This window comes from Sciurus vulgaris (assembly GCF_902686455.1).
Source record: "Sciurus vulgaris genome assembly, chromosome: 9".
NCBI lineage: Eukaryota > Metazoa > Chordata > Mammalia > Rodentia > Sciuridae > Sciurus > Sciurus vulgaris.
In genome coordinates, this window is record NC_136469.1 from 108,396,899 (window position 1) to 108,417,816 (window position 20,918).

The window sequence follows — 20,918 nt, forward strand, 5'->3', positions numbered from 1 at the left end:
GGAAACCTAAGGGGAGGATTTTTTTTTTTATTCAGGATATTGAAGAGGAGGACCCAAAGATCTCATGAAAATAACTTTCAAATACCAAAGCAATCACATCTTTAACAATGTCAGTGAAATCTATCTCCTCTGAGAGCATCCTTTTATAGGGACAGAACTGAGTATTTTGAGAACACAAAGACTCTCCATCCCTTGTGAGGTTATTTCATAACACTTTACAGAGTTGATAAGAAAATCCTCAAAGCCAGAGGTTTTGTGAGGTGACTGAAGCAATGACCTCAACTCTATTCTTCCCAGCATATTTGGGGGTCAAAAGCAAGTGTGAAATTGTATACATTAGCAAAATACTTGATTCAGAAAAAGAACAAGTACCTGAAAACATTCATGATTTGGCCCAGAGAAAATTAGTACTTTGGGGTCTTAGAGGTACTGATGTATAATTCCAATTATTTTCATATCTTTTCCTCTTTAGTTCATTTTTTCCCTTTTTAGTGGTTTTATATTTTACTACTACTTGATAACGCCTCTAAGTGTACTATTATTGTGATCAATCTCAAATTGTTTTAAGACAAGACAAATGAATAAATATCATGTAGAGCCAATCCTAATTGAATAAGGAATAAATACAGTGTAAAACCTCAGCTGCAGTACAATTAAGCAGATACATGTTTTAATTTCTTGGTTTTTCCATGTGTTAATTTTTGTTCAGTGGATAATATAACCATTCAAATATTTATGCCTGGTGTACCTATAAAAGTGTATGTCTGAATCCATTAGCCAGAGATAAATACCTTCCATATTCTCCATGTACTTCTGGGTTTGAGTAAACAATTATAATTTCTCCTGAAATTAAATAATGAGATTTCTTCTCTTTCGCTTATGCTTGAGTACAACCATCCACTTAATTACCTAAACCAATAATTGGGGTGTCATGTTCTGAAAATAAATTTGATAGAGGTAAAATTAATCCAAAGCTAGTACTGAATTTCTCTCTTACAAAGGCTTCTACCTTTCTCCAACCCAACTGTAACTACTTATTTCAACCTCTTTCCTGAATCATTAAAAGGGTTCCTGAACCATTTTTCCTATCTTTGGTCTTATTCCCTGACTTCTAGTGCTACAGTGCTAAGCAGTTTGGAGTGGTACAAAATATAAATCAATTCCCTGTTTAGAACATGCTAATTTTTTTTAACAAGAAATGCCCAACTGTGGTACTTGGCTTTTACTGCAGTTTACACTTCGTACTTCATAATATGGTGTGTGTTTTCTTTTCAGTATACCTCACTAATGCCCATATCATGTTCCTGGAAGGCCTTTCCATCATCCTCATTCTCTAAAACACTTACCTCCAGACTAATTCTCCCTTCAAACCTCAGCTCGGCATCATTTTCTTCTAGAACTCTTTCTTTGAGGAAGTTAGAGGTATATCCTCTGGCACCATGCCTTGAACAGAGTAAAGGTACATTATCATTCTATCTTCACCACAAAGTCACCAGCAATTCCAGTCCTGCCGTTACAGAAAGCTTTCAAGCAGAAGGAATAAGATACGTAAAATAGGTAACAGCAATTGTATTTAGGATCTGAAAGTTTGGGCTTCAGGTGGGCTGAGAAAATATGGAAGGAGCATGGATATAATCAGATTTTCCATATCATTAAATAATGTATAAAAATGAAATTAGCCACAGACTTAAAAATGACAAAATTTTCTGCAACCACAAAACTTATTTAGTAAATTGTGTGCTTTTATATCAAAAATCAATTAATGTGTTAAAATACCACTTATATATAACAGTCAAAATATTAACTCTCTATACAACTTTGGAAGAAGCCTTCCAATGTTATTTTAAATCACGAAATTTTAGTCACCTGTAATTGTTTTAAATACTTTTTACTTTTCTTTTAATATGACAGTGACCAAAATGTGTTTTTTTAAGTATTTTTCCTGGTTCTATCTCTTAATTTGAGTTAATAATAGAAACCATTTCTAAAATGATTCTTTTGTTGATTATTGCTAATTTTAAAATTACTGATTGGATGCTCCTTTTCCAAGAAAATGATATCTAATCAGAATATTTTACTACTAGTGCCTGATTTCTATTTTTCTTCATAGACTTGCTAATAATTATGGTTGTAAAAATCAGGTTTTTCATCATTCTATTTTTCGTAATTCCAAAAATTAATATTGAACGTTTTGGTGACCAGGATGTACCTTGTTCATTGGATTGAACTAAAATTTGCAAAGGCAGGTTTGTTCTTTCTTTCTTTATGCCTGGCCTCTACCTACTTTAGGGAAATTAGACAGAACAATGAAGATCTTTTTTCTAATAAAGAAATGGCGGATTCAAGATGGCGGACTAGAGGGTGGCTGTGTTTCGTGTTGCTCCAGGACTCAGGACTCAAGAAGAAGAGATATAGAGAGACTTGGGACCAACTCAAAGCAGCGGGTGAGTGTCTCCCATTGGGGAGGCGTCCCGGACGGGGCGGTAGCCCCAAAAGCAGGGAACTTTGTGAAGTAGAGCTGCTGGCGAGACGCCCCTCCCCCTGCTGGAGCAGTGAACGCGGACAACTGTGAGCATTGGAGAGGTGACTGCTCACCACAGCACCCAGACTGGGCGCAACCCACCCGGGCTCTGGGAGGCTGCCCAAAGGAGAAGGTGCTTGGTGAGCTGTTTGGACTGAAAGGGACCACCCCTGAACACAGGGGGCTGCCCAGAGGAGAAGGAGAAATACGGGCTCGGCACGTCGCTTGGACTTGGAGCAGCTGCGCCAGGGCTCTGGACGGCTATCCGGTGGAACAGCGTGGTGAGTGGTTTGGACCCAGAGCATCCGCTCCTGAACACAGGGGGGTTGTCTGGAGAAGGAGGAGGAGCGCGGCGGGGTGCTTGGGCTTGAAGTGACTGCACCAGGGCTACGGGTGGCAGTCGGGACGAGAAGGTGCACAGTGAGTTCCTGGGACTCGTGACGCACCAGATCTCTGGGTGACTGCCTGGTGGAGAAGGAGGTGCGTGGTGGGTCACTTGGACTTAGAGCGACCGCACGGAACACCAGGTGGCTGCCGGAGGAAAAGGCGTGTGGCGGGTCACTGGGACTCGGAGCGATTGTAAGGGGCTCCAGGTGGCTGCTCAGAGGAGGGGCCGCATAGCCAGGCAAAAAGTGCAGAGCAGGGTCCCAGGGCCTAGGCGGCTTCTTGGTGGAAGAGCCCCACAGACAAACTGAGGGGTGGAGCGAAGGCTCCAGGACTGCAGGCAGCTTCTCTGAGGAGAGGCAGCCTAAGGAGATTCGTCTGCGAAGGGCGAGGCTTCCAGGCCCAGGAGGTAGGTCCGGTCCCTGGGAACATTGCAGAAGAAGGCTGCCCAGCCCAGGCGGTAGTTGTGAATTGAACGGACCTCTGGGAGGGAAACCGACCTGGGAGACCTCCCCACTGGGTGAGTCCTCCCTGTCGGGTGAGGTTCTCCCAAAAGGACTGTAAAATCAGAGACACAGACCCAAACTGGTCTTGCATCAGCCCACATCCTACTTCCCTTTGGATGACCATTCATCAGCAAGTGAAGGTACCTCTGCCCACTAGCAGGGAATATACCCCACCGGAAGGCCACCTCCCCTAGGGAGTCAGCTTCCTTGTGGAACCCCGCATTATCAACTACCTCCAAGACTTCAGGCTACTGAAGGCTAAGAGGGGATATACTAGAAAGCTTCAGGGATATTATAAGACAATAGAGGAAATCTGCAATATCACAGCGGTCAATTGATACCTGAACAATATGAGAAAACAAGGAAAGAAAATGCTGCAAACAAATCTAGATGTTACATCAATGAAACCCAAAGACAGCATGGCAGAAGAAATGACAGAAAGGGAGTTCAGAATGTACATAATTAAAATGATCAGGGAAGCAAATGACGAGATGCAAGAGCAAATGCAGGCACTGAATGATCGCACCAATCGACAGTTAAAAGAGCAAATACAGGAAGCAAAAGATCATTTCAATAAAGAGTTAGAGATACTGAAAAAAAACCAAACAGAAATCCTTGAAATGAAGGAAACAATAAACCAAATTAAGAACTCCATAGAAAGCACAACCAATAGAATAGAACACCTGGAAGACAGAACATCAGACATTGAAGATAAAATATTTAACCTTGAAAACAAAGTTGAACAAACAGAGAAGATGGTAAGGAATCATGAACAGAATCTCCAAGAACTATGGGATATCATGAAAAAGCCAAATTTAAGAATTACTGGGATTGAGGAAGGCTTAGAGAAACAGACCAAAGGAATGAACAATCTATTCAATCAAATACTATCAGAAAATTTTCCAAATCTGAAGAATGAAATGGAAGATCAAGTACAAGAGGCTTATAGGACTCCAAATATACAAAATTGCAACAGACCCACACCAAGGCACATTTTTATGAAAATACCTAACATACAAAATAAAGACAGAATTATAAAGGCTGCAAGAGAGAGGAATCAAATTACATTCAGGGGGAAACCAATACGGATATCAGCAGATATTTCAATCCAGACCCTAAAAGCTAGAAGGGCCTGGAACAAAATTTTTCAAGCCCTGAAAGAAAATGGATGCCAACCAAGAATCTTATACCCAGCAAAACTTACCTTCAAATTTGATGATGAAATAAAATCCTTCCATGATAAACAAAAGCTAAAAGAATTTACAAAAAGAAAGCCAGCATTACAGAACATTCTCAGCAAAATATTCCACGAAGAAGAGATGAAAAACAAAGAAATCAGCAATGAGAGGAACTATCCTAAAGGAATTGTCAAATAAAGGAAGAACCAAGTCGTCTCAAAATAAATAAATAAATAAATAAAGTGAACCAAATGACCGGGAATACTAATCATATCTCAATAACCCTGAATATTAATGGCCTGAACTCATCAATCAAAAGACATAGTCTGGCAGATTGGATCAAAAAGAAAGATCCAACAATATGTTGCCTGCAAGAGACTCACCTCGTAGAAAGAAATACCCATAGAATAAAGGTGAAAGGATGGGGGAAAACATACCATGCACATGGACTCAGCAAAAAAGCTGGGGTATCCATCCTCATTTCAGATAATGTGGACTTCAAGTCAAAACTAGTCAGAAGGGATAAAGAAGGACATTACATACTGCTTAAGGGAACCATAAATCAGCAAGACATAACAATCATAAACATCTATGCCCCAAACAGTGGCTCATCCATGTATGTCAAACAAATCCTTCTCAATTTCAGAAACCAAATAGACCATAACACAATAATACTAGGTGATTTTAACATGCCTCTCTCACCACTGGACAGATCTTCCAAACAAAAATTGAACAAAGAAACCATAGATCTCAATAACACAATCAATAATTTAGACTTAATGGACATTTATAGAATATACCATCCAACCAAGAGCGAATACACTTTCTTCTCAGCAGCACATGGATCCTTCTCTAAAATAGACCATATATTATGCCACAAAGCTAATGTAAGCAAATACAAGAAGATAGAGACACTACCTTGTATTCTATCAGATCATAATGGATTGAAGTTAGAAATAAATGAAAGAGTAAAAAACAGAAGCTACTCCAACACCTGGAGATTAAACAATATGCTATTACATGATGAATGGATAACAGAAGATATTAGGAAGGAAATTAAAAAATTCTTAGAGGTAAATGAGAAAAAAGAAACATCATATCAAAATCTTTGGGACACTATGAAAGCAGTACTTAGAGGAAAATTTATTTCATGGAGTGCATTCAATAAAAGAAGTAAAAATCAACAAATAAACAACCTAACACTACAGCTCAAAGCCCTAGAAAAAGAAGAACAGACCAACACCAAAAGTAGTAGAAGATAGGAAATAGTTAAACTCAGAGCTGAAATCAACGAAATTGAAACAAAAGAAACAATACAAAAAATTGACAAAATAAATAGTTGGTTCTTTGAAAAAATAGACAAAATTGATAAACCCTTAGGCACTCTAACAAAGAGAAGACGAGAGAAAACCCAAATCACTAAAATTCGGAATGAACAAGGAAATATCACAACAGACACGATTGAAATACAAAACATAATTAGAAGCTATTTTGAAAATCTATATTCCAACAAAATAGAAAATTTCGAAGACTTCAACAGGTTTCTAGAGACATATGAATTGCGTAAATTGAACGAGGAGGACATACACAATTTAAATAGAACAATTTCAAGTAAAGAAGTAGAAGAGGTCATCAAAAGCCTACCAACAAAGAAAAGTCCAGGACTAGATGGGTTCTCAGCCGAGTTCTACAAAATCTTTAAAGAAGAGCTCATTCCAATACTTCTCAAAGTATTCCATGAAATAGAAGAGGAGGGTACCCTCCCAAACTCATTCTATGAAACCAATATTACCCTGATACCCAAGCCAGACACAGACAAATCGAGGAAAGAAAATTTCAGACCGATATCATTAATGAACATTGACGCAAAAATTCTCAACAAAATTTTAGCAAATCACATACAAAAACATATTAAAAAGATAGTGCACCATGATCAAGTGGGTTTTATCCCAGGGATGCAAGGTTGGTTCAACATCCAGAAATCAATAAATGTAATTCACCATATCAATAGACTTAAAGTCAAGAATCACATGATTATTTCAATAGATGCAGAAAAAGCATTTGATAAAACACAACACCCCTTCATGCTCAAAACACTAGAAAAAATAGGGATACTGGGAACATTCCTTAACATTGTAAAGGCCATCTATGCTAAGCCCATGGCTAATATCATTCTAAACGGTGAAAAACTGAAAGCATTCCCCCTAAAAACTGGAACAAGACAGGGATGCCCTCTTTCACCACTCCTATTCAATATCGTTCTTGAGACTCTAGCCAGAGCAATTAGACAGACCAAGGAAATTAAAGGGATACGAATAGGAAAAGAAGAACTCAAACTATCCCTATTTGCGGATGATATGATTATATACTTAGAGGAACCAGGAAATTCCACCAGAAAACTGTTAGAACTCATAAGTGAATTCAGTAAAGTGGCAGGTTACAAGATCAATGCTCATAAATCCAATGCATTTTTATACATAAGTGATGAATCCTCAGAAAGAGAAATTATGAAAACTACCCCATTCATGATAGCATCGAAAAAAATAAAATACTTGGGAATCAATCTCACAAAAGAGGTTAAAGACCTCTACAATGAGAACTACAGAACACCAAAGAAAGATATTAAAGAAAACCTTAGAAGATGGAAAGATCTCCCATGTTCTTGGATAGGCCGAATTAATATTGTCAAAATGGCCATACTACCAAAAGTGCTATACAGATTCAATGCAATCCCAATTAAAATCCCAATGACGTACCTTACAGAAATAGAGCAAGCAATCATGAAATTCATCTGGAAGAATAAGAAACTCAGAATAGCTAAAGCAATCCTTCGCAGGAAAAATGAAGCAGGGGGTATCGCAATACCCGAACTTCAACTTTATTACAAAGCAATAGTAACAAAGACGGCATGGTACTGGTACCAAAATAGACAGGTAGATCAATGGTACAGAATAGAGGACACGGACAAAAACCCAAATAAACACAACTTTCTCATACTAGACAAAGGCGCCAAAAATATGCAATGGAGAAAAGATAGCCTCTTCAACAAATGGTGCTGGGAGAATTGGAAATCCATATGCAACAGAATGAAACTAAACCCATATCTCTCACCCTGCACAAAACTCAACTCAAAATGGATTAAGGACCTTGGAATCAGACCAGAGACTCTGCAGATTATAGAAGAAACAGTAGGTCCCGATCTTCAACATGTCGGCCTAGGACCAGACTTCCTCAACAGGACTCCCATAGCACAAGAAATAAAAGCAAGAATCAATAACTGGGATAGATTTAAACTAAAAAGCTTTCTCTCAGCAAAGGAAACTATCAGTAATGTGAAAAAAGGGCCTACAGAGTGGGAGAATATCTTTGCCAATCATACTTCAGATAGAGCACTAATCTCCAGAATCTATAAAGAACTCAAAAAACTCTACACCAAGAATATAAATAATCCAATCAACAAATGGGCTAAGGAAATGAACAGACACTTTACGGAAGAAGATGTACAAGCAATCAACAAACATATGAATAAATGTTCAACATCTCTAGTAATAAGAGAAATGCAAATCAAAACCACCCTAAGATTCCATCTCACCCCAATTAGAATGGCGATTATCAAAAATACAAGCAACAGGTGTTGGCGAGGATGTTGGGAGAAAGGTACACTCATACATTGCTGGTGGGGCTGCAAATTAGTGCAGCCACTCTGGAAAGCAGTGTGGAGATTCCTTAGAAAACTTGGAATGGAACCACCATTTGACCCAGCTATCCCACTCCTTGGTCTATACCCAAAGGACCTAAAATCAGCATACTACAGAGATGCAGCCACATCAATGTTCATAGCTGCTCAATTCACAATAACCAGATTGTGGAACCAACCCAGATGTCCTTCAATTGATGAGTGGATAAAGAAACTGTGGTATATATATACAATGGAATATTACTCTGCCATAAAGAATGATAAAATTATGGCAGTTACAGGCAAATGGATGAAATTGGAGACCATCATGCTAAGTGAGATAAGCCAATCTCAAAAAATTAAAGGACGAATGATCTCGCTGATAAGTGGATGATGACACATAAGGGGGAGGGTGGGGGGAGTTAGTGTTAGGGTTAGGGTTAGGGTTAGAGTTAGGGAGGGGGAGAAGAATGGAGGAAGAAAGGACTGTTCAGAGGGAAAAGAAGTGTGGGAGGGGGTGGGAAGGGAAAAATAATAGAATGAATCAAACAACATTATCATATATAAATTTATGATTATACAAATGGTATGTCTTTATCCCACATACAAACAGACAAACAACATGTATTCCATTTGTTTACAATAAATAAAAAAAGAAAAAAAAAAAGAAATGGCAATGAACAGTGCCATGATATAACTTAGATTAGCTCTTCAAAATCAATTATTATTATTGTGTTCTTTTGCCTCAAGCCTCAGAACTAATGATAATAAATAGAATACATTGACAGGCATTTAAAACACACAAAAAGCTTTGGTGGATGGAGATAAATGAATTCAAATCACAATTTTCAAGCCATTCATTCATTAATGACTTCATTTAAAAAAATGTGCTATGCACTTGATGTATCCACCAAATTAGTTACATAGTTAGAAAACAAGAATAATTACAGAAAAACAAAGCATCTGGTTCTATCTAAATTAATTCTTGTGAGGATGATATTCATTAACCAAATATTATTGTGAATAAACATATTTAAAAAGTGTATTAATGCTATGTAGAAAAGGAACAGTGTGTTCTGCATGCAAATAGACAGTCTTTACATAGTCAAAGCAAAAGGGGAAAGTTTCTCTGAGGAAATCATATTAAGGTAAGAGATCAAGGCGAAAGAGTCCATGAATACTATATAGGGAGAAGCACATTGATCAGATGAAAATACCTGTAGTGTTCTGGAGACTGAAGGAGAGATCATCACGTTAGAAAATGGGAAGCTATGGCAGACAGTAAAATCAGGCACTTGGTCATGGACAGGCTTAGGAGTCATGTTGAACACTTTAATTGATTGATTGATAGATCGATTATTTTCTGAGAGCAACAGCAAAATGTAATCTGAAAATTATTAATTTTTGTCTACCCAGAATCTGTTCCTTATGATTCTGGTGACTGACCCAGTTTTTATTTAAAGATTTCTTTTATCAGTCCATAATACTCCATCCCCTCAACTCTGGCACAAGTGAATCTTATGTCAAGCCCCTATAAGTCAGTCATCGTCACCAAAGCTCAGCCTTTTACTTAAATCCCTGGAAAGAAAAAATTTTTCATGTTTTCTTAGTTGAATATAAAAAATCTAAGCTTGTACTGCCAAAGCCAACTGGTACATATAAGGAGGAGAATGAAGCCTGTTGACAGAGAAAGAGCAAAGATTTGGAAAATAGCTGGCTTCTGACAGTATTGTTAGTCTCCATTCAAGCTGCTTCTTGAATTTTTGAATTATATTATTCAAATTTGTTTTAAATTAAGATTGCTTTGTTCTTTCATTCACTTATAAAGAGATCTCACATAAAAATGTAAAACCTCAAGCAAGGATGGAATGTTAAGATTGGATTTTAATTTTTAATTTAAAACTTCATGGAATTTAAAAAAGGTATTTTATAGTCAAAACATCTGCATTTAGAGATGACTATTATAGTGTTCCAGATAAGATATATTACACAAATAAAAAAGGAAATAATGGTGGAGACAAGTAAATAAAAATATATTCAGGGAGTAAAATATCCTAGATGTATTTAAAATACATTAAATTAAATGAATAACCCCTAAGTTTGGGGGCCTATGAAAGTACATAGACAGTTATCATTTAATAGTTATAGAACAACAAACAAACTATATATAGAATAGTTTTCAAATTGAATTTCAGATATTTTGAAAGTCCTTCATATATCCAAGTGGAGTTGCTGAGAAATATCTTAATGTATCAATTTGTCATACAAATTTCTTATACACTGAAATGTAGAAGAAATAAAGTGAGAAACTAGAATGAGAAAATCAGAAAGACCAGATTTAGCCTTGAACCAGAACCATAAGAACAAGAAAGGGAAAGTGTCCATTGTAATAAAAAAGAAAAATGAAAAAAAAAATGTACCATTGTTGAAAGAGTCCTAAGTTTGAAAGAACAAAGTTGGAAAATCATCTTCTCATATTTCTATTTCTTTCTTAAAGAAGGAGCCAAAGTCATCCCTTGAAAGTAAAGAGGTTTGCACATTGAAGAAGATAGAGATATTGAAAATAATTCTTACAGAGAATGAAAAAACACTTTTATCCAAAGTCACATTTATTTAATGGAAGTCAAGTTTTGGCTATTTGTAATTCATAGAAATGGATATAAAGATCTACCAATATCCAATATCTAGAAACTAAATCTACTACAACAATGTCTGAGTTACTCTGTGGAGATTGTGTCATAAACCTGTGAATATACAGACATTAAATTGTGCACTTTGGATGGATGCATGGAAGGTGAGTTATACATGAGTAAAGCCATCCAAAACCAAACCAAAGAACCTAGAACTGGCTGTAATTATAATAATATGCTCAATAAATGTTATACATTCAATTCTGGAGAGCCAGCAACTACATCATGGTACATTAAAATCATATTTCTAATTATTTTTGAATATCACAATCTCCTATTAATATACACTATCATAAGATGTTAAATTTTTGTAATGATAGTAGAGTGAAACAGACATTATTACCTCATGTACCTGTATGACTGCATGACCATCGTGATCCTACAATATGTATAGTTAGAAAAATGAGAGATTACACTTCATTTATGTATAACCTATCAAAATGTATAAATGCATTCTACTGTCATGTGCAAAAAGTTAGAACAAATTAGAACAACTCACTTGTTTTACATAAAAACATCAGCACTGTGTTTTTTGCATAATATGTCTAAGTATATAAAAATTCCTTGGATGCCAAAATAAATAATTATATGCTTATTCTTTCAGTACCCCTATATTGTGGGAGAGAAGGAGACAACAGGTGGCAAAAAAAAAAAAAAAAATAGTTGAGATGATATTAAAATCAAGAAGATAATATCCAAAATAGAAAAAGTACATGTAAAAGAATGATAATAATAATAATAGTAAGTGCATAATATAATATTATTAAATTAGACTATATTATGCCTAAGGCTGCCTCTGAACTTTGAGTTCCTTTGTAATGAACTGCAACCTAATATCACTATACTGAAAACCTAACTTGGAAGTGTACTTTTGTAACAAATAGCTGTGTCTCAGTCAATCACAGCAGCTGAGCTCTACCACAGTGACAAATTGATCACAGCATTTACCAATATAGCAAACTGATCTGCAAATTGTAGTTTTTGTGTACCTCACTTCATTTTCTGTCCATGAATGTTGACAGACCATTGCAGAATGGCCTTTTCTGAGGGCTGTCCAACTCTCAAACTCTTCTTAGCTCAATTAAACTTTATTAAATTTAATTTGTCTAAAGTTCTTTGTTTAACACTCATATAGTACTATGTTTTTGCTCCAGAGAGAATGTGCTGTAGCACTTAGAGAAAATTTATGAGTTTCACAGTGCTCCATTCATGGTTATCCAAAACTTGATCTGCTTAACACCTACCTTGCCCTGAGTATTTGTGATGATATACTGTGAATCTTTCTGGACAACAGAAGCAAAAGAGGTCAAAGAGTTTTACCCACTCTTGTTGAGTCATCATGGTGGTGCCTGTGTGGCCAGGTCCTTACTGCAAAGGGGTGGCTGCAGCACAGGCCTGGTGGGGGCAGAAGTCACCATACTGAGGGCCACGTGGAGGGCCCTGAGTTAAGTTCAAACCTTGGCAGTGACCAGACCCCAGTCTTTGACCTGTTGGGAAGAGGGAGCACCAGGCTTCCATCAAACCAGTGGAGCCTGATACCTCACAGTCTCCTGCAGGCCACCCAAAATCAGCCCAAGCCAGATGATGACCCACTTCCCTCCATGATGCTCAAAGAATACCAGAACATCCCTGGAACTGAGAAAGTTGATGATGTTGTGAAAAGACTCTTGTCTTTGGAAATGGCCAACCAGGAAAAGAAGCTAAAAATCAAGCAAGAACATTTGATGAACCAAGTTGTGGCAAACTCTGAGGACACCAGATCCCTGGAGGTTTGAATTGTTGCCTTGACCATCAAGGTCCTCAATTCTGATGAAAACATGCAGAACATGGAAAGGCTAAAGGACACAAATGCTATCTACTAATGAGCATTGACTAGAGGAAAAGGATGCTCAAAATCCTCTATAAGACAAACTATAATGTCTTTGAGAAACATTCAGAAATTTAGGGATTGAGTACACGTTTACCCCTCTCTATTACCAAACTGCTCACCAATGCTTTGTGGCCCTGAGAGCTCTGTGCCTTCGGGTTTTCCAGGAGGCACAGAAGTTGAACCAAAAAAAGAAGAAGAAGAAAAAAAAAAATCATGATCTTAAAAGCTGCAGTCACAGCAGTCCCAAAACAAGAAGACCAGAGAACCCAGAGAGGCCTTCTAAACCCTGAACAAAGGCATTCAAAGCAAACCAATAAAGACTGTTAAAATTTAAAAAAAATAATAATCAAATAAAAAGTTTTACCCACACTTCATTAACTAACTCTTCTTTCCTCCCCAAATTTGACTGAAACTGATGATGTCACAAATGCACAGTTTCATTACTCACAAATTGAGTCTTCTGGAGATGAACAGCAGACTTCCCAAGCACATCAAAAAAGTGCTGAGATCCAGAAAAGGAGAGTGATTAGGATTTTTATGACAATTGGTGGGTGGAGTTGGAGTGAGGATTGCACAGGGACTTGAACTTGCATGATATGAACTTCCTGCCAGAGACTAAGGAGGGAAACCCTGACTTTCTTATCAGCTTTCCCAGATGTTGAACAGGAAGGATGGAAGAAATGTGACTTCAGAGCTGTCAGTAAGCATCAAAGAATGGATTCAGGCTTATCATGCTATCGAATGCATTGATGAATACTTTTCTATGCTGCCTATAATGGTTAATTTGAATTGTCAACTTAGTTGGATTAAGAAATGCCAATATTTAAGAGGTTGCTGGGTGTGCCAGTGAGGGTGTGTCCAGAAATGACTGGAATGTGGGATAGCCAAGTGAAGCTGAGACCCTCCCTAAGCGTGGACAGCACCATCCAATATGATGGAATTAAAGATGGAAGAACAAGGCTTCCATCTTTAGGAATGGAATTAAAGATGGATGAACGTCTTTATTAAAGGCTTGGATGAATTAAAGATGGAAGAACAAGGAAGCAGGAGTAGATGCAAGCTTGACTCTTCTTGAATGTGTTTTCGATTGCTGCTTCTAATGGATATGGAGAATGAAAAATCCCCAAGAAAATGAGGCCTGGGAAAGAGAGAGAAAATGCAGGCCATGTACTGACAGCCTTCATCTCCCTGGACAAATGTTTTCCAGGCGCCAGTCAACTGCAGACAGGGAGGAGGTGATGTATCACCCTCAGAGAAAATTGTCTCTAGGAGGTGTTAATCTCCTCCAAAGTAAATCCTCTTCAGACACTGTCTGCAGCCCCTGACCAAAAGGCTCCCATTCCTGACTGCCTAAGCAAACTGGTATATGTTCACTAGACCACCCCTCAAAACAACCTATATAAATCCAATCCCTTTCTTTCTTCTAGGGCTCATTTTCCACCAGGAAACTGAGTTCCATGATGCCATTTCATCCCTGAACCCCTGTTCTTGTGTGAGACTTCGTTCATGAATAAAAGAGCTGATTTGTGGAGTTTACACTCATCCCAGTCTCTCTCCTTTTTGTGCTAACAGTTTCCATCATCTGAGGATATCAGATTCTTGCTTCTTCGCTCTTTCAAAGCAGATTCTGCCAGTGATTCATCAGGGAGTTTCCAGAAGTCTTGGACTAGGGTAGCACTGTCGATCCCTCTTGTTCTGGGCTTCTGCCTCTTGAACTTTGCAGCTATTGGTTCTTCCAGCTCTCCAGCCTGCAGGCAGCCATTATGGACTATCCAGTTTCTGGTCATGTAAGCCAATCTAATAAATTCCCTTTGATAATCATACTTTCTATTAATTCTGTTCCTAGAGAACCCTGACTAATACAGTGCCTGAACACTGCAGCTAAAGCTGAGAAACACAGTCCTTATGACCCTAGGCTCCAGCAGTGGAATGGATCACTCAGTGATGTCAATAATCATCAGAAGAGGTGCCTGACAATGGGGAAAGGAGACCTTTACAGGAATCTTCAAGACGCTGTTCCAGCAAAGGGGAATGAGAATAATTATCTTTTTGATCTATCAAGGTTTGAATTGTATGGAAATTTACTTATCTCTGAATATAATTTAAAAATTTGGCAAAAGCAGAGGCTTTGATAGGGGGCAAACAGATGCCAGTGGTAGAAACATAAGGTTAAAGGAATAATTCTATAAAACAGGCCCACACTGATGACCCTCAAGTGCTTTCTTTCCAAGAAGCAATTTACCTGGAGCCCTGACTGGCTTAAGTGAATAGGATATGTCACCCTGCTCAGCAAGCTAGCTGTTGTCTCCAGGAGAAATTCACGTCCAAAATAATGTGGATAAGAGGAAGCCAAATTACTCTGAATGGGGAGATCTTTGTGACTCTTTTCACAGACCAGATCCTAGAACTCAGGGAAAAAAGGGTAATTCGTTATAACCATAAAATCTGTAAGAAAAAAGTACAGTTAAATATCCAATTAGAACAAGTCATCTTGGGCCAAGGCGACCTAGAGTTGTCATGGCAGTGGAGACTTGAAGGTCTGATGTCATCTGCTGATGTCAATCAGAAGTAAAGAAGTAGACCTGGGAAGAACTGTCTGGAAAGTTTCTGTAATCCCCAGTGAAACTGGAATGAAGGAGAGGCACACTGTCCTTTACTCTCCAAGAGGTTCCACTCTCTCTGTTGTGAGTGTCCCCTTTTCCCTTTTTCTATCCTTTCAATAATCTAATGCCTGTTACTCTGTCCAAAATCTTTCTGACTTGATCACAAGAATTGGAGTTTGAAGGGGGAGATCTTTATTGCTGACTCAGTTTCCTGGAAGGCCTCATCATGTGACACTAGTCAGATTCCTCCTATACTATGGAAGTTTAATCTCTTCTTAATTAAATAAATCCTACTCTGTTCACTTTCTTCTTTCATTATTGTTCATAGATTTTATTCTTCCAATTTGTGAGACAAGAACCCAGAAGGAAAATGGTGAGACCTGCAGCTTGCACAAGCCCCTTTAGTTAGCAGAATCAGGTATTCTAGTTTTATCTCAACACTTCAGTTTCAGCTTTATATTTCTTAATAATTTTTTATAGTACATATAGTTGTTTTTTAAAAAGGTCTCAGTAATTTGGCTTATATAACTTGCTTTAGGAGAAAATGGTTAGAACAGCAGTATTTCTTTTACATCTAAAGGGAGAATTATTCTGAATGTTGGCTGACTTGATAGCTTTCTTACAAATTCTTCCAAAAATCATCAGTAGAAATCTTTTTTAGAGAAAAGTAAGCATGTCAAAATGAAGTAAATTTCAAAAAATGCATGTCATTTTATTGTATGCATTTTTTATCATTTTTCTCCAAGTTTATTTATTTTGCCAAGATGGCTTCTTAAAAATTAGCTTAACTTTAATTGTATCAAATGCTGGTACTTATTTTACAACTTCACAGAAGCAGAAATCAACCTTTAGCGTTTTCACAGGAAATGTCTGAAAATGATGACTACAGTGGACATGAACTGCTTCCTCAGCATTCATGTCCCCTTTTCCAGTTGGAATAGCCTCCAAAGTCTTTTGGAGAGTCAAGTAAAATTAGGTTCATAGGATATGATGTAGTATAGGCCAAACATAATTTTATTCCACTGGATACTACATTGGATCAATAACACTGACTTTCAGGAGTGTTGAATAAAATTCTGACTCATAGAGGCTTTCTCTTGCTGTTGATGGATTGTTAAAAATACATCAGAACTGCAATTGCTGAATCCATTTAGTCACCTAGGAGAAGCCAACCTGAAATCAAAGGCCTAGTGATAGTGCTTCTGATCACACTGTACCTAAGGCTTTCTTCTCTTCAGTTAAAGGCAGTAAACTTCTTTATCAGTTGAAGTCTGAGTTGGCTTTTTGGTGACTTGTAACCAAAAGTTGTCGTGTTTTACAAGAGAGAGGGAAAGGGAATGGGGTTTTATCCCATTCTAATGGTGTCTAAAATATCAGGAGAGTGAGTTGGAAAAAGAAACGAACAGAAAAGTATATATGAAAACTTCTTGCAGTCTTCAGTAAAGGAGATAAATTTTCTTCACACATGTCCAAAAGCACAGATAGAATTTAAAAATGTATATCTCTTCTAAAATAGACATTGTTTGGAGCTGTCAATTAATCGTACTCCTGGTTGAATAAAAAAAAAAAAACTATTTTAGACTTAATAGAGTTAGGTCAGTTCTTAGTCTACAGATACACTTATAGAACAGAAGCACACAGGCAGAGAAAAAAATATATATATAAGTACACATATAACAGCTTTGCTGATAATTTCTTAAAAATGTTTTATTTCAGTAATTATAAAGAGGATTAAAAATGGTTTGATTTATTATTAGGGTTTAGAATATATTCATTTTATTTGTATGTTTCAAAATTTTATGGAATATGTATATATTTTATAATAAAATACAAAGCAGTGTTTTGATGCACAGTTGTGTATAGAATATGAACTAAACCATTTAAACAGAAAATACATATAGAGAAAATTCAGGAAAACCTATTCCAATAGTAATGAGGGACCGAATCTCTTTATGTTAATGGTATTGTAAGATCTTAGTTATAAGGACATACAAGCCAGATGTGATTTAAAAAATAATTTTATTTGGACAGCTCTTTGGCGAGATTCAGGGTCCTCTGTGGGGTGAAAATCAGGGTGGAAGACCGGGGGCCAGGGCTCCAGGGCCCTGTTGTTCTTATAATCTGGGATAGGTGGGGGAAGGTTTGAGGGTTCAGTGTCTACCTGGTGTTGATTGGAGATCCTGCAGGGACTTGTGTTCTGGGATTGGCGGGGACTCCATTGATTGACGGGCGGTTGCGAGATGCCACTAGGGTTTATCAGTCAGTGTCTGATTGGTTGTTCTTTGGAGTAGCAGGCTGCCTGATCCCCTGCCCCAATCCAGCCACCTCAGACCACCCTAACAGGTATGCATTTATGTTTTTGAGAATTTTCTTGACTTTGAAATTATTTTATTAATAAGGTTTTCTCTCATACTACTATAGATTCCATATACCACAGATTTTATTAACAAAATAGTTAAATGTTTTCTTCATCATAACTCCCATGGATTTTAATTTTATTTCCACTATGTATTAATTACTTTCAAATGCTGATTTAGTTGCGATTATAATAGAAGCATAAGCAGAACATTCCCAATTAATTATCACTTTTAATAATGCTTTCTGGAAGGATTTTATAAAAAATATGCTAAAGTCAAATGAATTCTTCCACAGTGGTTTTGGAGCACCGAGGAACCAATATGTGTTTATTTGTTATATTATTGTAGTCATTAAAGTTATGAATGCTAAAATCATGCTTTCTTTAAGCTTTATATGTTTATCTTCTAAATTTTATATTTACATTTTATAATTTAAGTTATAAAAAATAAAAAAATACTGTTATAGAGGTCTTAATATATTACTTCAATACAAATTGAAGAGATTTAACTTTAAATATTTGGTTCAATTTATAAAACTTAGTTACATTTTCTGAAATATTCGAAGCTGTATTTGTATATTAAGTATATTAAATTTCACTTTTAAGTGGTTATCAAGGCAATTACTAATCAGGAAATTTTCCTAGCCATTTATTATTCTTATAAATTAATATGTATAAAATCAAACTCAGTAAACATTTGATACATTAAAATTAACATTTGCTGTATTCTTGTATAACTTTCAAATGAAATTATGCCTAATTATCTATAATTTTTTATTGTGGTCAAAAGGTAAAATGTTAAATAATAGTGAAGCCAGAATTGGGGACCAGCAGTTAGTGTAGAAATAAGGGATTGGGTCCAATGGAGGAAATGGAGGCCATGAAAGTCATCTGCATCTGGAAGTTGGAGACTGCCCCTGGGAGAATGGAATGTCCAGGATCTCCAGAGCCTATTGATTACCAAATTTACCTGCCCGGTCAAGGACTACAGACCAGGAACTGCTAATTAATGCCCCTGGGCCTTTGCCTGCTTGAATCACTTTGGCTCTCCCCCTGCCATCTGCTGCTCACCTTTTTGCTATGTTACCAGCAACTCCTGGGCCTAGTCATGTAGGTAGGAAGGAGAGATAAACCTGGAGAGAACAGAACAAAGGAGACCCTAATCTATAAGAGTTGCAGGGCACATTCACTTCTAGAACATCAGCCATGCCCCCTTCTCCCTCCTGGGAATAGTCTGTGTAAGCTTGAGGGCACTGCAAGAGGTCAAATAAAATAAGACAGAAAGCATCCAAAGCAAGCTTTATTGGAATTTGGCTCTCAGGCGAAATTCCCAGCCCCCAGGGTACAGATCAGGGTAGGGAGCCAGATCCGGCTGCCCAGGGTCTTTATAAGCCTGAATGGCCAGGGAGGGGGTGGGGGGGAGGGGGTGTCCTGCTGAGTGATAGGTGGAGGTAAGGGTCAGTGGAGTTTCTCTGCCCATTTGATTGGTCATAGTGTGGTGCACTGTCCTCTGCCTTAGTTGCTCTGCTGTCCCTCATATAGTTGCCCAAATTCCAACCTAACAGTCTGTATTATTACCTTTAAATAAAACCTGCTTAATTTGCTTGCCTTGGGCATGCTTCTCTATTGTTCAAACTTCAACACTTGAGGAACAAGAACTCATCACCAGTAAACAGTGGTATCAATAGTAACACGAACACTTAAATCCATATAAATACTTATTGGTCCAGAGATCAAAAATATTAAACTTAATAAAAAAGCATTAAAATCATGCAACAATTCTAAATGTATTTGGATATGGAAAGACTTTTAGTTTCTAGAAAAAGAGTGTTTTGTTTTTGGTTCTTTTTGCTTTCATTTTATTCCCATTGAAATTATAGGTCATGTTCTAATCTCAACTGGATTTTATTTCCTAGTGCAGGAATTTGAAAACAGGCACATGAGCTAAATCCAGTTTGCCTCATATTTTATTTGCTGTTCACAAATTAAGAATGGTTTCAAATGTTTAAGTGACTGGGGCGATAAAAGGGAAAAGAAAATATTTGTGACATAAAGTTATACAAAATTCAAATTTTGGCATCTATAAACAAGGTTTATTGGAACATCTGTTCATGTGCTATTGCTGATATGAGTTACATCAGCAGAATTCAGTAAATGCAACAGAGAATGAATGGCCTGCAAAGAAGAAAATATTTGCTGCTTGTCTCTTTCCAGAAAGTATGCTGACCATTGATCTCCTAATCATAAATTTAAATTTAGAATGGGAATCTAAGAGTTACAATATCCCTACAATTCTTCTTAAAAACATATGTAAGCAAAATTAATGAATGAATTAAGGGAAATGCCAAGTATTTTGCAAGTCATTGACTAGGTGGGGTTTACTTGTTGATTTTACTTTTTGATCACTCCATGGCTTTATCAAGAGCTTTGCATTTTTGAAAACCTAACTTGAATTAAAAAAGGGAGGGTGCTGAAATCTCCATTCAGGCACTTTCACATCTTGACCAAATGTTTACTTGTTGAATCTCCTATCTGGCATACCCTCATGAGTAGGTTCGGTGCCCTTATTAAAAAGGCTCTGGAGAGCTTGTTTGCCCCACTTACCACCTTTGGACACAGTAAGTCTGTCTGAGCCTCACCAGATCCTGAAACTGCTTTGATGTTTGATCTTAGACTTCCCAGGGTATAAAACCAAAATAAATTTATGAATTTATGTTGTTTATAAATTTGTATATGAATTTATATGTATATTTCTATTTCTACATATCTATGTATGTCTTGTATATAATATATAAAAGAAATCATATAGTGTGTAACTCTATGTCTCTGGTTCCTTTCACTTAGCATGTTTTCTGGGCATATACAAGGTATAGTATCAGTACTTTGTTTCCTTTTATGTCTCAATGATATTCCATTAATTGAAGAAAGCATCATTTGTTTATCCATTCATATACTAATGGACTTTTGGGTTGTTGCCACTTATTGGCTATTATGAATAATGCAACTATAGATATTCAAAGGCAAGTTTCTGCATGAATATATGCTTCTGTTTATCTTGATACATATATAGAAGTGGTGTTGCTGAGTTATATAATAATACTGTGTCTAAATTTTGAGGAATGAACTCTTTTCTA

The 20,918-nt window shown here is 37.0% G+C and overlaps 1 pseudogene across 1 annotated transcript; it reads left to right on the plus strand.

Annotated features, from left to right (window-relative positions):
• The first annotated feature begins 12,218 nt into the window (after nt 1-12,218).
• Nucleotides 12,219-13,115, plus strand: LOC306669830 (small ribosomal subunit protein uS15m-like; annotated as a pseudogene). The gene has a single exon. The product of its transcript is annotated as a small ribosomal subunit protein uS15m-like (transcript).
• Nucleotides 13,116-20,918: the final 7,803 nt, after the last annotated feature.